This window comes from Choristoneura fumiferana, chromosome 9 (assembly GCF_025370935.1).
Source record: "Choristoneura fumiferana chromosome 9, NRCan_CFum_1, whole genome shotgun sequence".
Taxonomy (NCBI): Eukaryota; Metazoa; Arthropoda; class Insecta; order Lepidoptera; family Tortricidae; genus Choristoneura; species Choristoneura fumiferana.
Window position 1 is genome coordinate 4,148,476 of NC_133480.1, and position 20,233 is coordinate 4,168,708.

The following is a 20,233-nucleotide window of genomic DNA, read 5'->3' on the forward strand; positions in this document are numbered from 1 at the left end:
ACAATAATAATATAGCTTTATTTTCCCATATTTGAAACCATCATAGTACATATCTTTATTTTAATTTTATTATATAATTATAATTAGCGAGATACCCTCTAAAAATCGATACTTGTGTCAAACAAATTTATTTCGCGTTAAACTTTATCCGGTTCAAAATTAAACATTTTATACTGTTATGTTGTCCTCTTGTCTTAGATGTGTCCCTAATGTTGCACATACGCCAAAATATTAAACGTTAGATTACGTATAAGGTGTTAGTTGGAAGTTGGAACACTTAAGTGAAGCGTTTCGCTCTTTAAGTGCAGTAACACTGAAAGTGTGATCAAATTGATCAACTCGGTCTCTTAAGTGAAGCGAAAGCTCTTTAAGTGCGAGTGGTCCTTTGATACTTAATCTGAGATGGAATGATTGGCTTATGGGCATTATTAGCCACTCCAGTAAGCTGGAGCTATCCTGATAACTACAAAAACAAAAATATATATGTATCTGTACTTTCAGGAAGCACAGAGTTCGACGAGAGGTGTCAGGGGCTGACACCGCGCAGCATGGCCGTGTTGGCAACACCGGTTGTACGTCAGCACGCGGCCCTACTCGAGCTTCCGGCGGCGGAGGAGAGGGCGCGCTCTGGAAGAATAAAACCCGGCGCGCGAGCCGGCACGGGCTGATTTTTGTTCTGATTTGCGAAGCTACTAGAATTACTGTTCATTTGTAAATTTGATAATAAAATTATTATTCTTTATAGCTGTATTCTTTGGTAATAAAGGCGAATCGCTAATACATATATATTAATAGTTGATCGCTGGCGGTTCACACTGCCGGCGAGAACTCGCTCTTACATCTTTTGTCGCAGCGACAAGAGCTATAAAACTCGCTGAGCTATAAAACTAGCTCAGCGATACTCGCTCAGCGCTGTTAGCTTGGCGGCCGTCCGGCTCGAGCGAGTGGAGCGAGTAATCGCCCGTCGTGCTGGAACACTCGCTTTTCACTGCTAGCCCACTCGTTTCTTGTTACTCGCTCTTCTCGCTTCTCGCTCATCGTCGGCGGTGGGACAAGTGCCTAAGGTTCGTAGTACTAGTGAAAAGCTTCCAGTGTGCTCTCGACTTTACCAACAATGCATATTTCTCATCCTCCATATCAACTCGCTGCTACTTATATAACCTCGCTATGTAAAGCAAGTTGCACAATTTTTCTCGCCTAAACTGTGTTTAAGAGTCCACGTCGCAAACTCCGTTCCCGAAGTTAATTCCGATACGTGCCCTCTAATCCGAAGGGGCTCACTCTAAGAGGCTTTTGCGGAAAAAGCGTAATCCCAACATTCCGCTGCGCGCGGAATCATACCGGCTCTACATTACTTAAGGAAAGGATAAAATTGTGCCCCTTTTTATGCGGGAAAGATGTGCCAGCGCCATTTATGGGTCAGACAAGTTCAAAGATGATTTGCATCGCTTCGGGGAAATTGTCACGGTCCCTTTTGTGCGGAAAAGTTGCGCTGTTGATATGGTGACTAGATGTCCCGTATTTTACTGGTTGTCCTACCAGAAGTCCTAGAAGCTCATGTCAGTTTCTATGGGCGTGTACATGAAAAACAGGGTCGGTTTTATCCGAGCCGATAAAGAGTGTCACCTGTCAAAATGATCGAGTCAAAGACACATAAATTCTTTTTTAATGTTTTTTATTCTGGACTATGGAACAAGGAACAGAACAACCCGTGACCGACCGGACTGTCGTAATTTGGCGGTAAAGAAAACTCTTTCATTTTTTTTAAATCAATTGATGCCACTTAAAAATCTGATATTTTTTTCTGTTAATTAGAAAGGTCATTCCTATTGATATAAAAAGTTTCGAGCGTTTCTAAATTTTTCAGACATTCCCCATTCTTGTATTCAACTTTCACAAAAACATGTTGACGCAGAAATAAAACGTAAAACGTAATAAACGTAAACGTAAACGTAATAAACGTAAACGTAATAAACGTAAAAGCGAAAAGATAAATTGTGTAACTATACTTACTTATTTTACGTGGCGGTTTTCCTTTTGAAGCGATATAAGTCCCTGTTTGGTGGAGCGTTGGACGTATCTCCACAGTCGCAGAGTTTAAACAGTAAGTAAACGTCTTATAATATTGCCGTGCTCAAGTTAAAAGGTACAACTGACAAATCAAGTTTCGAAATGGACCCAAAAAACACGGTATTTTTTTAAATCAACGTTAGTTAATTCGACATCTATCATTTATAGACAAAATTAAGTTAAGATTGGTTTTTTTTTGGAATCTTTTTGTATTTTTTATTTCAATTCCAAATTTTAACTTTTACGGTCATCCCGTAAAACCTAAATTGAAAATACAAACTGAAATATAGATGCACAGAAAAACCAGAAAAATAAGACCATCACAGGGAATACCGAGGACCTGGGTTCGATTCCCAGTGATGGTCTTATTTTTCTGGTTTTTCTGTGCATCTATATTTCAGTTTGTATTTACAAAATTAAGTTTTGAGCGAAAAACGCGATAACTTTTATAAAAATTTACTACGTATATGAACCAAAACAATCACTGCTCACCCGCGATCTTAAGACAGCTACGTTTATGCAAGAAATATGTGTGTCTAACATCTGGTAGCATGGTGTACGGTTATGTTGCTCTGAAGATGAGCTCTGTTTGAGTTCGAAACGCGTCAGTATAGTGTGGTGGTGGTGATAGATGGTTTTGTGTGTTTTGTGTATGTTCTTACAGTGTGGAGGTGAAGGAACTGCTTAAACACACATTTCTTGCATAAACGTAGCTGTCATAAGGTCGCGGGTGAGCAAAGTAACGCCTGATGCAATAAATAATTTACTACGTTTTTCAACTCAATCTCAAAACTTGATTTTGTTACTTAACCGCCTTTTAGTTTGAACTCTAAGAAAAATTAAAAAAATCCTGACATTGTCAATTCAAAGCTCAATATCCCAAAAACGACTGAACCGATGGCTGACATAGCTAAGAACTACCGCAACACACTACTACACTATCACTTGAAAAAAAAACACATTCTTATTCATCCATCTATTTGAGAGCTACGATGCCAGAGACAGACAGACAATGACGTCATACTTACAATATTCCTCTTTTTCTGACGAGGGTTAAATAAACGCGGCTAAGACGCGATATGAACTAAAGTACAAATTTGTACCTAGATGTCAAAATACAATATAAATGGCCGTATCGTCTCGACGATATACTGCTAAGATTACAATGAAGTTTCGACTACACTGTAGCAGCTGTTTTAATTTAGTTACGCGACTTTTTCTACCTACTTTTACTTTTCTTGCTTTCTTTACTTTGACTTGATACTACTCATTATTACTAATTCTACTTAGTTATATGACTATGGCCGCTGTGAAATGCGAACGGGGGGCAGGGGTTAGGTTAAGTACAACGAACCGTATCGTACCGTCCCTCTCACACTCGTATTAAGTATTATAAGCGTCAGCAGGACCGCTAGATACGAAGTTCGAATTTCGCACTTCGTAATAGTAGTAGCCTCATCGAAATCCGTATAACTATACTGCTTCTCTAATGGATGCTGCGACACCTTAGTGGGCGTAATATCCGTCCCTTGGACCTTTTATTTCTACGTTAACGCCGATTGATCCGCCTCATCGTCTGTCGCTAGCGCTTTTAATTTGAAAATTAATTTACCGTAACCTTTATTACCTTGAATAAGTGACCTAGGAGCCCCGCAGCTGAGGGACAATGTTTGTATATTTTCCAGGATTTAATCTTGGTGGTGTTATAAATGCGAGTTTATGCGTGTGTGTTACTTTATTATGCTAATAATAATAAGTACTTAGTTATGTGGATAGATGGATTTTTGAAATAACACAGAAACAACTTTTTAATAAAAACAAAACCCGCCTTACATTACAATAGACAAACAGCGTAGCGACAGTACAGCCTACGGCACGTAAGTCTAGCAGTGTCCGTTGATTTCTGCACGCTTGCCAGCCCTTCCCACCCGAACTCTAAAAATAATCATTTTTTCTATTTCGCTGTACCCACAGTGTCACATGAGTTTAAAATAAAAAATGTATATTTAGAAACTTGATTTTGTTGTCAGGACAGGATAAAATGGATAAGTCTTAAAAATCTACGGAATTAATATCCCTTCTATAAATCAACCTCCTCACATTGTTTTCTAGGTTAGATTGAAATACGAGCGTAAGGTGCTAGTTCCATTGCGAGCGAATCAGAATTAATAATTTGATAGAATATAATTTCGAATAATGAGGGAAGATCAAAACCAAAGTGCTACTGATTGAATTACCGTTAATTACACGGTACTTAACCATGCAATTTGCTAGTTCCCTTGGTGTTTCGGGTTTCTATTTAATCCGTCAGGTAGGTAGATCAAGTATCAAAAAATATATATAATTAATATTTAAATTAAAAATATATATTATAATAAATTATTGGTCGTATATTGTTTCTTTTTAGTTCATTCATTTTAATTCTTGATTATCTTTTAAACAGTAACCCCCTGTTTCACTATCCATTGATTGTTTTGATTCCCAGTGAATGCTTTAACACTCACCTGCAATACATTCTCGATCAGCGTAATTGCTGTAACCCACGTATGATATATTTTTTATGACGCCTAAACGCTGTAAGCGACATCGTGCGGATGATTAAATTTATCCGTCAAATAAAATTAATTAATGGGTGGCGAAACAGCCCGTAAGAGTTAGGCAGTTGTCTCACCGCCGGCGAGGAAACGATTGGCTATCGACTATTTTCTCGCTCAAGAAACGAACAAAAGATATAAGATCCTGTGTGAGTAAAAGAGACACATATATTAATAGTTGATCGCTGGCGGTTCACACTGCCGGCGAGAACTCGCTCTTACATCATTTGTCGCAGCGACAAGAGCTATAAGACTCGCTGAGCTATAAAACTAGCTCAGCGATACTCGCTCAGCGCTGTTAGCTTGGCGGCCGCCCGGGTCGAGCGAGTGGAGCGAGTAATCGCCCGTCGTGCTCGAACACTCGCTTTTCACTGCTCGCCCACTCGTTACTAGTTACTCGCTCTGCTCGCTTCTCGCTCATCGTCGGCGGTGGGACAAGTGCCTTAGGCCACTAGTTAGTCTCTTCGACAAATTACTTATCATTTAACCTGTTGAATATTCCCTTAAAGTTAACGGAGATTAGAAATAAGACGTTGTTTGAAACCATGAATTGGTTCGAAAAATGTCGAGCATACCAACGTGTGACCCGTGTATTTTATTTTAATAATAAAATCACGTCTTTTAAGTATTACGTCTATCATTTTGTATTACATTTAGGTACAAGTCCAAAGTTCGTTCGATGTAGATTATTTTAATCCTACGCTAGCAATTTTTATTTATTTATCGATCGCTACTCGCTGACAGCGGTTCCAAAGCCTAAGTAACGTTGATTTATTTAGTTTGTTTTGCTTCAGACAGCAAAATACTGGGGCTTTAGTATTTGAAAGATTATTTGGCAAATGCTTGCGTGTTGGTTTTATTAAGATCTCATTCAGTTTGATTTGATTATCAAGGACGCAAATCGGAGTTATTCCATTTAAATCTGTCATTTCGATTAATTTAGCGTTATAAGAAGTCGATTATTTAGTGCAATGGGAGGCGGGCTCTACCGAGGGCTCCCTACTTCTTTAAGTAATAAGTAGGAAAAATGAAAATGTTCAAAGAAACCAAAAAGAAGAAAGAAAAGATTAATATAGTATATTTTTATCAAGGGACTAAACTAAGCCAATATACCCGAGGTGGTTAGCCACCTGAGCTTTAGCGATATTGACTTTTAGTCTTTAGGTGAAAACTCTATTTTTTTTACTTCGATTGCGAGAAAAAAATTGTCATTTCTGTGAAAGAATTAATACGTTTCTTATTCCTCCAGTCCATAAAACTTTCATAGGTTTTTAAATAAATCTTTTTAGATTTCGGTGGCAAAAGATTATTAATTATGTCTTTTGCTCTTTGCTCGACATCATAATTTTCACTATCACTTGACGACATTGTAAGAAAAATCAATTTATTTTAATCGTTTATGATTTACGCTCTACAACAATTTCAAAGTTTTCGCGGTATGTATTTTTTTCCAACCAGACACAGATATAACAAAATCGCATCGGCGAAATGGTCCATACACAAACTGGAAAAAGCATAGAACTAAGACCACGTTGACTAAGAACGTAACATTTTCGTCATGAAAATGGTCCACACACAATCTTATTTTATGGCAAAAACTAAGCAACTACTGGCTGTTTGAGTTTATCGAAGTCACTCGAAGTAAATTAAAAGATTAATTACTTTTACTCCCTAGGGACTAAAGTACTCACTTTACTCCCGCCTCGTTAGGCCATATTGACCTACTTTTAGAGCATGAGAAGTGAAAAATGAGTTAATGTGACAAAGTAAAAAAGTGATCCGCTACTTTTGATGCTGACTGTACCTACAGTCAAAGAATCTGCAACGCGTAACCGATGTGCCACTGATGTCATATTAATATTTGATACATCTGCCAAAGAAATCACAGCGAAATCGTTTATAAAATGGTCCCATTGTGAAACGCAATTCAGTTTCCTCAACGGAATGCTAACAAAAAGTATTTCACCAAAACGACAAAACAACTTTAACATGCTTTAATATTGTTGGCGTGTATAGCACCAAAATATAATTCCGGTGAGCGATACAATATTTGTCCAGGCGAAATTGGTTTGAAACGTTTTCCCGTCTGTATTCTCAGGAGATGATGCGTAAGATTCTCTTTGAGATATTTTTTCGTGGTACGTTAGTATAGTAAACACGGAGTACCTAAAGAGGAATAAGCTAGCTCATGTACCTACCACTGGGACATATACTTCATTTTTTTTATCAATAAAAAAGGGTTAAACAATCTTCACGTGTCCTTTTATTGAAAAACGTTTAAAAAAACAGTAACACTTATGATACTAAAATAATATAAATGAGCACATGTCCTTGCTAATTATTACATATTATCAGTAATTTATTTTTCAAAAGTGTTTTTTAATAAAAAGACACGTCAAGATCGCTTACCTTCTTTCTAATGTTAAAAAAGGGAGTAGTTTTATTTTCATTTTTGTGGGAATACTTTTGTTGACATGGTACAATCGAGTTCTTAAACTTCTGAGCAAAAATTTGATCAAAAATAATGTGAACACGACACTATTATTAACGGCATAGAAGCGTGTTCAGATATTTTTGATCAAATTTTTGCTCACAAGTTTACGAACTCGATTGTACTTACATGTCCAATATTTATTGACAATCTAACTGAATTTCCACCGATTTTCGAAACTTGATATTGACTTTCTGAAATTAGGGCTGGCAACACCGCGGCCAACCTGTCATAACCATAACCCTAATATAATGCTTGACATGTTATTGGCATTTCTGTAGATAGCAAAGTATTCAATTATTCACATACTTTCGGCACGTTTTCTGTTGCTTTATAAAGGCTTTATATAATCATTTAAGCTATACCTACTTACCTACAACTTTTACCTGCACATCGTGTTTTTTTTACTTTCCGTTAGCTTCGCCAGTTGGCTTGTTCATTTATATCAAGTAGGTTATTCGTAGTTTATATTTCAGCCAAAACTATTTTTTAAAAATTTCATACTGAATTATAACTTCATGTCATTCTTAACGGTCTATTCACGGTCTATTCAAGTCCAATTGTGAAATTGACAAATATGCCGAGTAATATAGATAGACGCGTGACACCCACAAAACTATTTTTAACCATATAGGTACCTATATTGTATTCTGATCCAATTTATGACAAGCGTAAACAAAGACGCCATTAACCCGACCATAGACATTTAGTGATGTGAAAACCTAGAACCTATTGCAAAATAATTAATCTGCGCTGAAAATCGATTATTTATTAATTGAATAGATCAACGTATCTTTGTCTATTTTATTATTTACAATACTTGATTTAATTCCAAAGACTGTTTATTCAATTATAAAAGCAGTAACTATTTTATAATTTTAAGGAATGTAAATAAAAATCGCTTATTCATCCGCGCATTAATCGATTTTTATAATCTCAAATTTTCCACCATATCTACGCTGGTCTATGCTACTACAGATTATAAACATGTTTCAATCAAGAAATAACGTCAGATTTTGACGAAGATTTTTCAAACGAAAAATAAATATTGAAATCAAGTGAATTTTGGGGAAAAAGTAATTAATGTAAAAGTAGTAATGTGTTATTGATTCGATCCAGTGGGTGTTTATACAAGAATTTTGATGAAATCGGTTTGTTTACACTTTTAATAAATTGGATAGTTATAACGTATAGCTACTTAGGTACAGTAAAGTTCAAAAATAAGTACCTATCTATTAGAACCACTCAAAAATATGTTACTTCGGCCTTATTGCGTCGGAATAAGAGTACCTATGTGGTACATTTTTGAAACTTTGAATAAGTTCATATTTTTACACTTGAATACAACTTATAACCGAACTTGAAGCGTCTACGTCATAGTTTTCAAAGTCAAATGTAGGTCACTGCTTATTTTTACGCAATAAAATTAAATGAGTAGAGAAAACATATCAAAAAGCATTTATCTCGAACTCGTTTTCGATTTATCGCATATTGTAAAGAAAATAGACACCCAATTGAAAACAAAAAGCAATAAAGCGCGGTTTTAGCGAAAACCACTCAAAAACAACATTAAATTGTTTACAGTTCGCTGACTGTTAAACTAAAAACAAAGCCAAAATTGCAAACTTAGATGGCGAACTACTAGCAGTTAACAGGTATAATGGGCCGTAAAGATAATTGAATAGCTGTAATAGTTCTAGGGTACACTCGGCCATTACTGGGACTTTCATTTAGCGCCTCTAGACTAGAACAGTGGTACCCAAAGCGGTTAATCCCTAGTGATCGATGAAGACAAGGATCTAGTACGCGAAGAAATTTACTTTTAATAAAATCTCTTTTTTGCTGACTGTACTTTTTGTTAACTGCACTTGCATTGCCATCTAAGCTACATTTCCGTACCAAGTTTCACGTCGATGATAACCATTAAGGAGTTCCGTCAAGCGGAGACGATCCTGGTCGGGCCACTAGGATATCAAGATTATTGTAGTGTCACCAAATTTACATAAGTATGCCAAATTTCCAGTCAATTCAACTGCTGGAAGTGTGTCAAATTTAACTTGCAAGATTTGACTTGCACATACATTTGCAAATTTAAAAAAATATACCGGGTGTGGCCTGTAATACGAGCAAGAAATTAAAACATAGATCGCCTCGTCTAACTAAACAACATTAGTTCAGCAACTAATGGAGTCAACTTTAAACTAAAACAACTCAACTCAAACAACTTTAAACAGTGAACTTTAAAAATAATGGAGTATTTGTATTTTCCATCTTTCATATAAATTAAATACTGCTATCAATATACGCCATTCTAGAACACAACTGACGTCGCCTGTCACGGTATAAACATCAAGCATTTTGCTTTAAATTGCTTCTTCGAATAAACTTAAAAGTGTAATAAAAATTAAAAAACTAATTATTTTTAAAAGTCGCTGAACTAATGTTGTTCAGTTTGTTGCTCATATTACAGGCCACACCCGGTATAATATGACTTTACAAAAATACATTGCGTCGATGACACTGCAATACCGCGTAACCTACAAAAGTAGTAAATTTGAGATTTCTCATAATCACGGCTGGTTTATACAAAATATATGGGGGCACGGCAGTGCCTCCGCCAAGTCGAGCAAAACAAAACAAAGGCACGGCCGTACCATACTTTTCTTAAAGCCATTCAGGCTATTTTCAACCTTTCTAAGTATTTACTCCGTCAGTTACATTATTAGAAAATATTGGACGCCTATTTTTCTTTTGCCAATCAAACAGAAAATTACAGAAGAAGCATGCCAAAGTTCGCTCTCCTGTAATGTTTGCCTCTAATCAGATACGCATTGGCTATTGTGGTCACGCGGCATTGCAGTATTGCGGTATCGACGATAGGGTACGTAGAATCGGGATAAAATTCCAAAACGGTTCTCTGCCTTTTCCCAACTCACGTTGGTTTCATTTGCCAACTCAGGATTTTCTCTGAAACTATATTTTTTTGGGAACTTTCATAAAACAAACCTAATCTAACCTATTACTGTTTTCTTTAACCCCCGGCGCAAAAATAGGGGTGTTATAAGTTTGACCGCTATGTGTGTCTGTCTGTCTGTGGCACCGTAGCTCTTACACGGGTGGACCGATTTGAATGCGGTTTTCTTAATTGAAAGTAGGTTTTCTAGCGATGCCGATGGTTCTTACACATGTTTTATCAAAATCGGTTCAGCCGTTTTTGAGATATTAAACTATGAAGTGACAAAGTCGGGGGGTTTCCAACTTTTTGTTGGTTAGGTTAGGTTAGGTTATCTTTATAAGCCTAAGAAAATACACTGTCAAAATTTTGGTTTCGGAGAAAATTGAGAGAGAATTGGGAAAAAATTGACACCAAGTTGTATTTTTTTTTTGGTATTTTGTGAAATCTTTATTATTCGATAGACTAGTGTTCTACCAAATTTTAATTAGTCCGTCAGTTCGATTATTAGAAAATACCGGACAGGTGTTTTTTGTAAGTTTAACTTTTTAGCACAGCGTGACATCACCGGCCGCCACTTTGACATGCTTCATCTGTAATTTTCTGTTTGATTGGCAAAAGAAAAAAAAACGTCCAATATTTTCTAATAATGTAACTGACGGAGTAACTACCTAGAAAGGTTGAAAATAGCCTGAATGGCTTTGAGAACAGTATGGTACGGCCGTGCCTTTGTTTTGTTTTGCTCGACTTGGCGGAGGCACTGCCGTGCCCCCATATATTTTTTACCCAGGAAACTATGCAGTTCAACTTTAGAATCTGGTTCGTGCGAACAAATCAGCGGGTGAAGGTTAGTATAGATAAATGACTAAGCAAAAAAACTGTATTGGATAAATGGTCAGCGTTCATATTGGACGTCTTACGTTATAAATGAACGGTCCTTTTCCTTTATCAAAATAACCATAGATTAACAACTTGGTATAGATATAGACTATGAAAAATATGCAAGTTGAAGTGGCAAGCGGGCCATATCGCTCGAAGAACAGTTGAGGGAAGTTAAATGTTTTTTGTTACAAAAAACTTTCGTTTTCGTGCTTCCTTACTACTTAACTACACACGATCGAATTAATGCATTCACTGCCACTGTTGCCACCGACGCACATGTGCGTTCAAAATGTATGAATAATTATGACAGCGGCACTGGACGAAGTTCGGAAAACGCATGTCGGTGGCAGTCAATGCGTTAAGGTAAGATTGGGTTTAAATGTGAAAATGACGGCACCAATCATGGACATGTTAAGCACAGTGGTATTCAATGCCTTATAGCAGGGTTACTCAAAGTGGGGTACGCGAACCCCTAGGGGTTCGCTATTCGACGGTAGGGGGTTCGCGACAAGGTTTACGTGACTCCAAAAACCACCAGGATGCAAGACTAGCAAGATGATTAAGATTGGTTTTTGGAGTCTTTTTGTATTTTTTATTTCAACTCCAAATTTGTTACTTATTTGTTTGTTTCAGTTTGTATTTTCGTTGGCAAGATGATTCTTACCAATATATGTTACCAATTAATGAAATAAACAATATACATTATATTACGATGATGATTGAAATAAAAATAACCTTAGTTTCTTCAACAGTCAATTTATTACTTTCTTTGGGGTTCGCTATCGTCTACAAACTTTAACAGGGGTACGTGGAGCCATAAGTTTGAGAAACCCTGCCTTATAGCTCACCGTTCATGAACATTACTATATGATCATCATGTATCTGAACATTACTATTTTTAGTTTAAAAAAAGTAGAGTTTGTTTCTTAAAATTTGGTCCAGTAAATAGAAAAAAAACCATTATTGGTTCTTGTCTATGACTGATGCCTAATAAACGACAAGGATTTTCTTTTATTTCAAATTTCAACTTGGAGGCGTTCAATGTTAATACATTCTGTCTAATGTATGCTAAATTTCAACTGCTGTGACAGACAGACACAGAATAATAGCGATCCTAATAAGGGTTCCGTTCATGCGGATCCATGGAACCCCACAAACGACGTATTTCAATTTGCAGCACACCTGAAACCCATCTCATTTACTCGTAGGGGGGCGTTCATTAATCACGTGTCGCGATGTTCGAAAGGGGGGGAGGGCTTTGAAAATAAGTTTTTTTTATAAAACCTTCTTAGCTGACTGTATTTTTTTATTGCACTTGCATTTGACTACCAGATAGCCACTAAGCTATATTTAACCACTAGGTTAAAGAGCCTGACTGCATAGCTTAAAGTCTCGGGCTCGATCGCCGGTCGGGGCAAATAATTATGAATAACCTATAGTGTTATATAACACTTATAACAGCCAGTGTGGGAGCACCATTACTAGAAATTTGATATGACATTTTTGAACCTTTCTAAGTTGGTTAGGTTATTCATACGACTTACAGTTCCCAAATAATACATTATGGTGCTTTCACACTGGCTGTTATAAGTGTTATAATAACGTATACACTTGGGCATCGGCATTACAGGTCTATTTATTACAATACATAGGGCAGAAGTACCGGTTTTGGCCAGTAGACATTTGCAGTCATCATCATCCATCCCAGCCTATATACGTCCCACTGCTGGGCACAGGCCTCCTCTCAGAACAAGAGGGCTTGGGCCATAGTTCCCACGCGGGCCCAGTGCGGATTGGGAACTTCGCACGCACCATTGAATCGCTTCGCAGGTTTGTGCAGGTTTCCTCACGATGTTTTCCTTCACCGCAAAGCTCGTGGTAAATTTCTAATGTAATTCCGCACATGAATTTCGAAAAACTCAGAGGTGCGAGCCGGGGTTCGAACCCACGACCCTCTGCTTGAGAGGCGATAGGTCAAACCACTAGGCCACCACGGCTTCAACTAGGCCACCACGGCTTCACTAGGCCACCACGGCTTCAGTTCATTTGCAGTCATAATACATGTAAAAAGTTATAGTATTAAAATAATATGTTTAGTGAGTTTTCAAAAGTTTATACTGAAACGAATAAAGTTTTTAATGAGTTATTACTATAAATTTATTTCAAACCTATATTTAAACAATAAATGGTACAGTGGCCACAACCGGTACTTCTGCCCTATTTATTTTCAAAGCATTTGACGTATTATTTATCAAAAAATGCTAAATTGTTAGACGAGTTACAGTTCCCAATTAATTCATTATGGTGCTCCCACACTGGCTGTTATAAGTGTTATATAACAGATGGCTATAGGCTATAGCCTAAATTGAATAAAGATATATAACTTTGACTTTGAACGGGGTTGTACGATGATAGTTTAGTTATTCATTAGTTATTTGCATTACTATTCTACATCCGTGGTGGCCTAGTAGTTAGACCTATGACCTCTCATCCAATTTTTCTCCTGAGTTTTTCGAAATTCATGTAAAAAATGCCATTTGAAATACACCACAGCTTTTAAACTTTGTGAAACAATTCAATGGTGTGTGAGAAGTTTCCAATCAAGCGCTGACCGCATAGGAACTTCAGTCCAGTCCAAGCCCTCGTATTCGAGAGGAGTGCCTTAAAATTAATAATTACGCTGACCAAACGTTTTGCTAATAAAAAAATATGTACAGTGGGGGTAGGAAAACCTTCGCCAGTTATTAAATTGATTCCTTTACAAAGTCATAGTCTCTTAGTACGTTTTGAAACCAAAGTACTAAGTAGACAAGTGCATATCAAATTATACTTACTTGACATGATAAGAAAGGTCAAAATAGTATACACCTCTAACATATATCTAGTTTCATATCAATACAAAACCTTTTTAATAAACAATTTCGTAAAAGTTTCAATCAAATAATGTTCTTTTTAATGAGGGCTATCGTTTTTTGTCTCACTAGATGGCGCACTGTTGCGTGAGGTTTTTAAGTATGGTTTTGAAAGTCTGTTATTACGGGCGTGGAAACAAAGTTTAGATTAAAATCATATTTAATACACCTTAAAACCGTACCATATAAATATCGAGCATGCCCCAGTGTTGCATAGTCCCTGTTTTGTTCGGAAAAAAGGGAGGACAGAGGTTTCCGAAAGACAAAACTGTCTCAAAACACAGACATTCATTGCCCCGGAACGCATATTTGCCATAATAAATTTCAGATATTGCAAAATATTCACAAAATTATTCTAATTATAAATAAACCCGCGTAGCTCACCCAAAAACTATGAGATTTGACATTTCGGAGACCTCACGCTACACTAGCGCCTCTAGCGGCGAATTCATTCGCGATAGCCCTCATTGTCAGTGTTTGTCAGTGCCAAGGTGTAGTTGTAGGGTTGCTATGGTCACCTGATTATGTTTAGCAGGTTGACAGGTTGACGCAGTATGTCCTACTCAATCGGTAAAGCAGATTAGCGCTCATACTGAGCAAAGGAAAATAGATCTTAGGATGACGAACCTTTTTTCACTCCGACGTACCTATAAATAATTAATGACATGAATGACATACGATATTTAGATGTCACCGCTCCTATAGATAAGTAGACAAAGTCAATGGCCTTTTATCATACCAGTATCTAGGCGTTTCTTACTTAATAACTGTAAACTAGTTTTATCTCATACTTACAATGAACGCGAAACGTTTGTATCTGAATAGAATAATTTTGACAACAATATAAAGGTTGACGACCAGATACCCCAGAGGTTAGAGAACCTGACTACGGAGCTTGAGGTCCCGGGTTCGATACCCGGTCGGGGCAGATATAGTATTGGATGTTTAATATCCGTATCACAAGCTTTGCTTACTTTGGGACTAGGTCAATTGGTGTCAAATGTCCCAGAATATATAAAAAAAAACACTACTAAAACGCGACGGTACGACACGCCACCCGACGCATGTCAATACCAATCAATCCCATATTATTATTTACTACTAGACATGGCCCGCGACTCCGTCCGCCCACGCAGTATTTGTTCATCACTATCCCGGGTGAACTGTGCAATTTTCCGGGATTAAAACTATCCTATGTCCTTTCCGGAGACTCAAACTACTTGTATACCGAATTTCATCCAAATCAGTTCAGCAGCTTAGACGGGATTGAGTAACAAACATCTAAACATCTTCACAAACTTTCACATTTGTAATATTAGTAGGATGGCCAGTTTATTAACAATGGCCAGGGGGAAATATAAAACACGCCACGTGATCACCCGCACTGCCGCGTGGAAATATCCAGACGATCTAGATAGGTGTGGTTGTCGGTAATCGGAGCTGGAGGGAGCTGGAATGGTGAAATATAAAATAAAAAATAATGATTCTAGCGCGTCAGATATTCAAAGGGGATGTTGATGTTGAGTGAACCCTAAAAATGCTTTCATTCAAAAGACTGACGATTCTGAAGTGAAGCAAGCTTGTAGCGATTTCTCGAAAATGCGAATAAATTCGACATATTATATACAGCGTGTATTTTGATGTGTCCTTCCTTATGTTCATCTGGCATGCTCGAGGAAATGCCAAAATATCCTCTAAGGCTCCTCTACTATACGTAATACTTTTTAAATCAAAGATGGATGACGTAAACTTTGCTAGCTGAAAAGCTTTCAACCAAGATGGATAACAGAACTTCTAATTCAATAATAAATTTGATTAACAAATTGTTTTAATAAACTCCGAATCAAACTGAACACTTGACTTGAAATTCGAATCAATCTTAATTATTCCACAAACTTTTATCCCGAGGGAAAGTTGGAAAAAGTGTTTCTTGGGAAAATAAAACCTATTCGAAAATGGTACAGTCTGTAACGGAAGACGAACAGTTTCAAAGTAAAAAAAATCTACACGACTACCATAAACTATACAGGATGTCAAAACAAAAATCCTCTACCTACTATTAACCCACTACTATACTAATTCTAATGGAATTAGGGGCAAAAAAAAATTTTTTTTATCTCCATACATTATATTTTTTTTTTCGAATTTCAATCTTTTCAAAATCATCAAAAATCAAATCATTAGCCTTAATATAGGTTAAATTACAGTACAGTACAGTACATGAATTTTTTAACGCCCTGTATACCCGTAATAGCTGCTAAAGTAATAGTTTTAATGCAGTTGAAATTTCGAATGTAATACAAAATTACTCGTAGTATCATAAGCTCTGTTAATGCTAAAAAATAATGCATTAACTAACTCATTAAATTGTAAATTTTCGGAAAAACAGATGGCAAATGTGAATTTCATTCCTTCGCAATAAGCATTACAAGCCAAGGATCAAGTATGGCCGAATGAGGGCTATCGCGTATGAATTCGCCGCTAGAGGCGCTAGTGTAGCGTGAGGTCTCCGAAATGTCAAATCTCATAGTTTTTGGGTGAGCTACGCGGGTTTATTTATAATTAGAATAATATTGTGAATATTTTGCAATATCTGAAATTAAGTATGGCAAATATGCGTTCCGGGGCAATGAATGTATGTGTTTTGAGACAGTTTTGTCTTTCGGAAACCTTTGTCTTCCCTTTTTTCCGAACAAAACGGGGACTATGGAACACAGTGACATGCTCGATATTTTTATGGTACGGTTTTAAGTGTATTGAATATGATTTTAATCTAAACTTTGTTTTCACGCCCGTAATAACAGACTTTGAAAGCCATACTTAAAAACCTCACGCAACAGTGCGCCATCTAGTGAGACAAAAAACGATAGCCCTCAATGTAAAGCCTTCAACTGCATCTTTTTCTGTTGCCGACTGTAACCCTCGGAAAGTTGAGAGAGCATTAAAAGTTGAAAAAGTATCCGCGTATCTCTCACGACACATATTTTGTCATCATTTCGCCGGTGCGATCCGACATCGAAGAAAAACACGATTTTTGTCCGAATTTCTTTACGGATGATTTGAAGTAACTACTAGCACATAAGCACAGTTTAAACCGCGTACGGAGCGGTTGTTGGTATTGAAATTTATGTTTATATTTATGTTGTTAATTTAGTTTAATTTTGCACTTGTTAATTTTGACATAAGTATATTAGTCTGACTGTATTTATTTATTGCAACACTTTTTACAAAAAATATAAAAATTGATGCCCTATTGGGGCGTAGCAATTTTAAAATTAATTACATTCATTAACTATAACAAATGCTATGTTAACCACTTGTAATTTTTAAGAGTAGGTTTACTTACATATTAACTAACGCTTATAATTAGGGTCGAGTAAGGTAGATATCTAAATAAGCTATACTTTAATCTATATAGTTATGACAAAAACTTAGAACTTATATGTGGTAATAGTGCAATGAGATCATCTTCGATTGTATAATAATAATAATAACAGATATAACTATTTTTTTCTTATTTTTCTAAATATTCGTTTACAGTGTAGTAACACTTTTGAGTTAAAAAAACATTTAATAGTCTTATAATTTTTTTATCTTTTGTTTCTGATATTAAACTTACTTACATTGACCAACTTCATAGAGGACTTGTACCTACTATTAACTACTCTGTGATAGAGGTCCAGTATAAGTACTTTCATGCAGCTGATCGTTGTGTACCTACGTTAAACTAAGTCATTAATGAGTCCGCTCTGCTCGCGGGGGAAACCGGGCTATAGGGTTATTTTTGCTATCATCTCTGGCTAATGCATCCCACTGCTGGGCCCTCTATCCAAGTGACAAATTAAGAGAGCCAGAGAAGTGTGAGTTAGGTCTGTTCTCGGATACAACATATCACAGTAAACACAATATTTTCCATACATCACGCAATAAGCTAACCTAACCTAACCTAACTAGCAAAAAGTTGGAAAACCCCGACTTTGTCACTTCAAAGTTCAATATCTCAAAAACAGCTAAACCGATTTTTATGAAACATGTCTAAGAACCATCGCTAGAAAACCTGATTTAAATAAAACCATTCAAATCGGTCCACCCGCTTAAGAGCTACGGTGCCACAGACAGACACACATAGCGGTCAAACTTATAACACCCCTCTTTTTGCATCGGGGGTTAAAAATGAGATAATCCCATGGAAATCGTGTTATTATTGCACCACTCTACTAGGTTAACTAACCTATTGTCAAGTAAGGTATAAAGTTTGAAGGTAGATACCTAAATAATCAATTTTAAGTTGGGAGCTTTTTGAAAAGTACCAACTCGTAGTGACGCTTTGTTGAACTCAATGAAAAAGTCCTGAAAACATTAGCAGGTGTATTCAGCCAAACCAACTGTACCTATGCTGAAATACATTATTATTTATAAGACTCCTTGTTTATGGTTCAACATTATTAAAAAAAACATGCACTTGTTAACAGGAACAGGATGATTGGAAACGAACAAAGAGCGGTGTTTTTAATAACGAATAAAAGAATTATAACGGTGTTTTTAAATAGCAATACCTATTCATTGTACGAGTAAAACTAATAATATTATTAAGTTCAACCATACGTTACAGAATAGTTCATAAATCTTCATAAATTTACGCAACGATTCACTTCAATGTCTTTCAAATACCTGTACAAAAACTTCGTTGAAATTATCACGAAACAACAGAAAATTAAGTACAGAAACTAGCCTAATTTGATATTACAAATACACACTTATTGAGTAAGAAACACGATTCAAATTAAGTGTTATTTAAAGTTCTACTTACTCCGTTTTGGTTATAAAAAGGTAAAAGCTCAAACTGATTGTCATGGTCGCACAATGGGCTTTTAAAAGACCCTTAACACTTCATTGTCGTCGAAAAAAACCTGCGTTCGAACCTTGTCTGTTTAACGAAATGTATGCCCCACCAGGGTAATTTACCAAATAGTTAAGAGAGACAGGGTACTACATTGAATACTTGGTCGTCGTAAATTTTAATACCACCCAAGGATCTAATAAGTTCATTAATAATAAGTCTATTGTCGTGTTGATGTTTTAAATGATGAAGATTAATTGTATTACCTAGTTAATGGTTACGTTTTTTACCGAAAACCTTATTAAATATGAATATATTGACCCGGATAATTCACGTCTTAAATCGAGTTTAGAACGAAACAGGTCCGGCTGAACTCGATTTAAGACGTGAGTTATCTTGGTCAATATATTTAATATGATTGAGTCTCACTCACGGTAGTTTCATGTTATTAAATATGTATATAAAATTGTATTCATTAAACGTTTGGTATGGTTAGTTAGTAGATATATGCTTAAAACAGATAATTTCATAGCTCAATAAATCATTCAATTAGAACAAGAAAAACAGAGAAGTTAAATTAATGCTAGTCGGAAAAGCCGCAAAAAAAGGTAAAAAAAATCACGAAAAAAGACATACATAAATATGTCAGTATTGGTGTAACGAACGAGCCTTACCTAAATAACATGGTTAATTAAGTGTCAAAATTTATAACATTTTAAAAATCCCTTAATTTTTTAAAAATTTCCTTGTTGTGGCAGCAAACGACAGAATTAATTGAAATTTATCTCAGCACGGATTAGGGAAAATTTTACAAAGAAAGTGTCTTAAACGTGTCGGATTTGACAAGGAAGTTGGTCGACGTTTTAAAAAAAGTCAAATTACTGGCTAAAAAAATACTACGTATCCAATCGTACCTTATGATTATGAAATAGAATTATTTTAATAAAAAAATAAAGTTGATAAATTATCCATTCCCAAGACCGAGTAATATTTTTTTTAAAAACTTACGTGTTTCCCGCCAAAATCACTGTCACTTTTTTTAACTTTTTAAAACTTGGCTATGGCACGGGTCGAGTCCGAATGCAGCCGCGGCGGGAGGACGTGCGCCCTCCTTCGTAACCCGGGGAGGTATGCGTGGATCTCTCCGTACCGTACCGAGATCAGAATGTAAAGCCAGGTTGTCGAATACGACTGCGCCGTGTTTATTTTAATACGGCTACTTATCAAATACAAATTTATCGATTCATTAAAATAACGTCGTTTAAATTTGAATAAGGAAATCTAAATGTTACAAAAACGGTTCCAATTATTTATCCGATTATAATCCCCTATATTTATTTTCAAACCGCGCGCAGCAAGTATGCGCTTACAACGTAACACAAATATGTCACAATAAAAAATATTATAACATTTAAATGCAATGAAATAACTTTTTCGAACATTTTATTGCAAGAAACAACCTTTCCAATAGAAATAGCTTGTTCCTATGTA

The 20,233-nt window shown here is 36.2% G+C and overlaps 1 protein-coding gene across 1 annotated transcript in view; it reads right to left on the bottom strand.

The window, feature by feature from the left end:
- The window catches only part of LOC141431009 (somatomedin-B and thrombospondin type-1 domain-containing protein-like), a 106,072-nt gene extending 86,161 nt beyond the window's left edge, over nt 1–19,911 (bottom strand). The window contains 1 exon segment of the mRNA XM_074091940.1: nt 19,751–19,911. The gene's annotated coding sequence lies outside the window, so the exon portion shown is untranslated.
- Nucleotides 19,912–20,233: the final 322 nt, after the last annotated feature.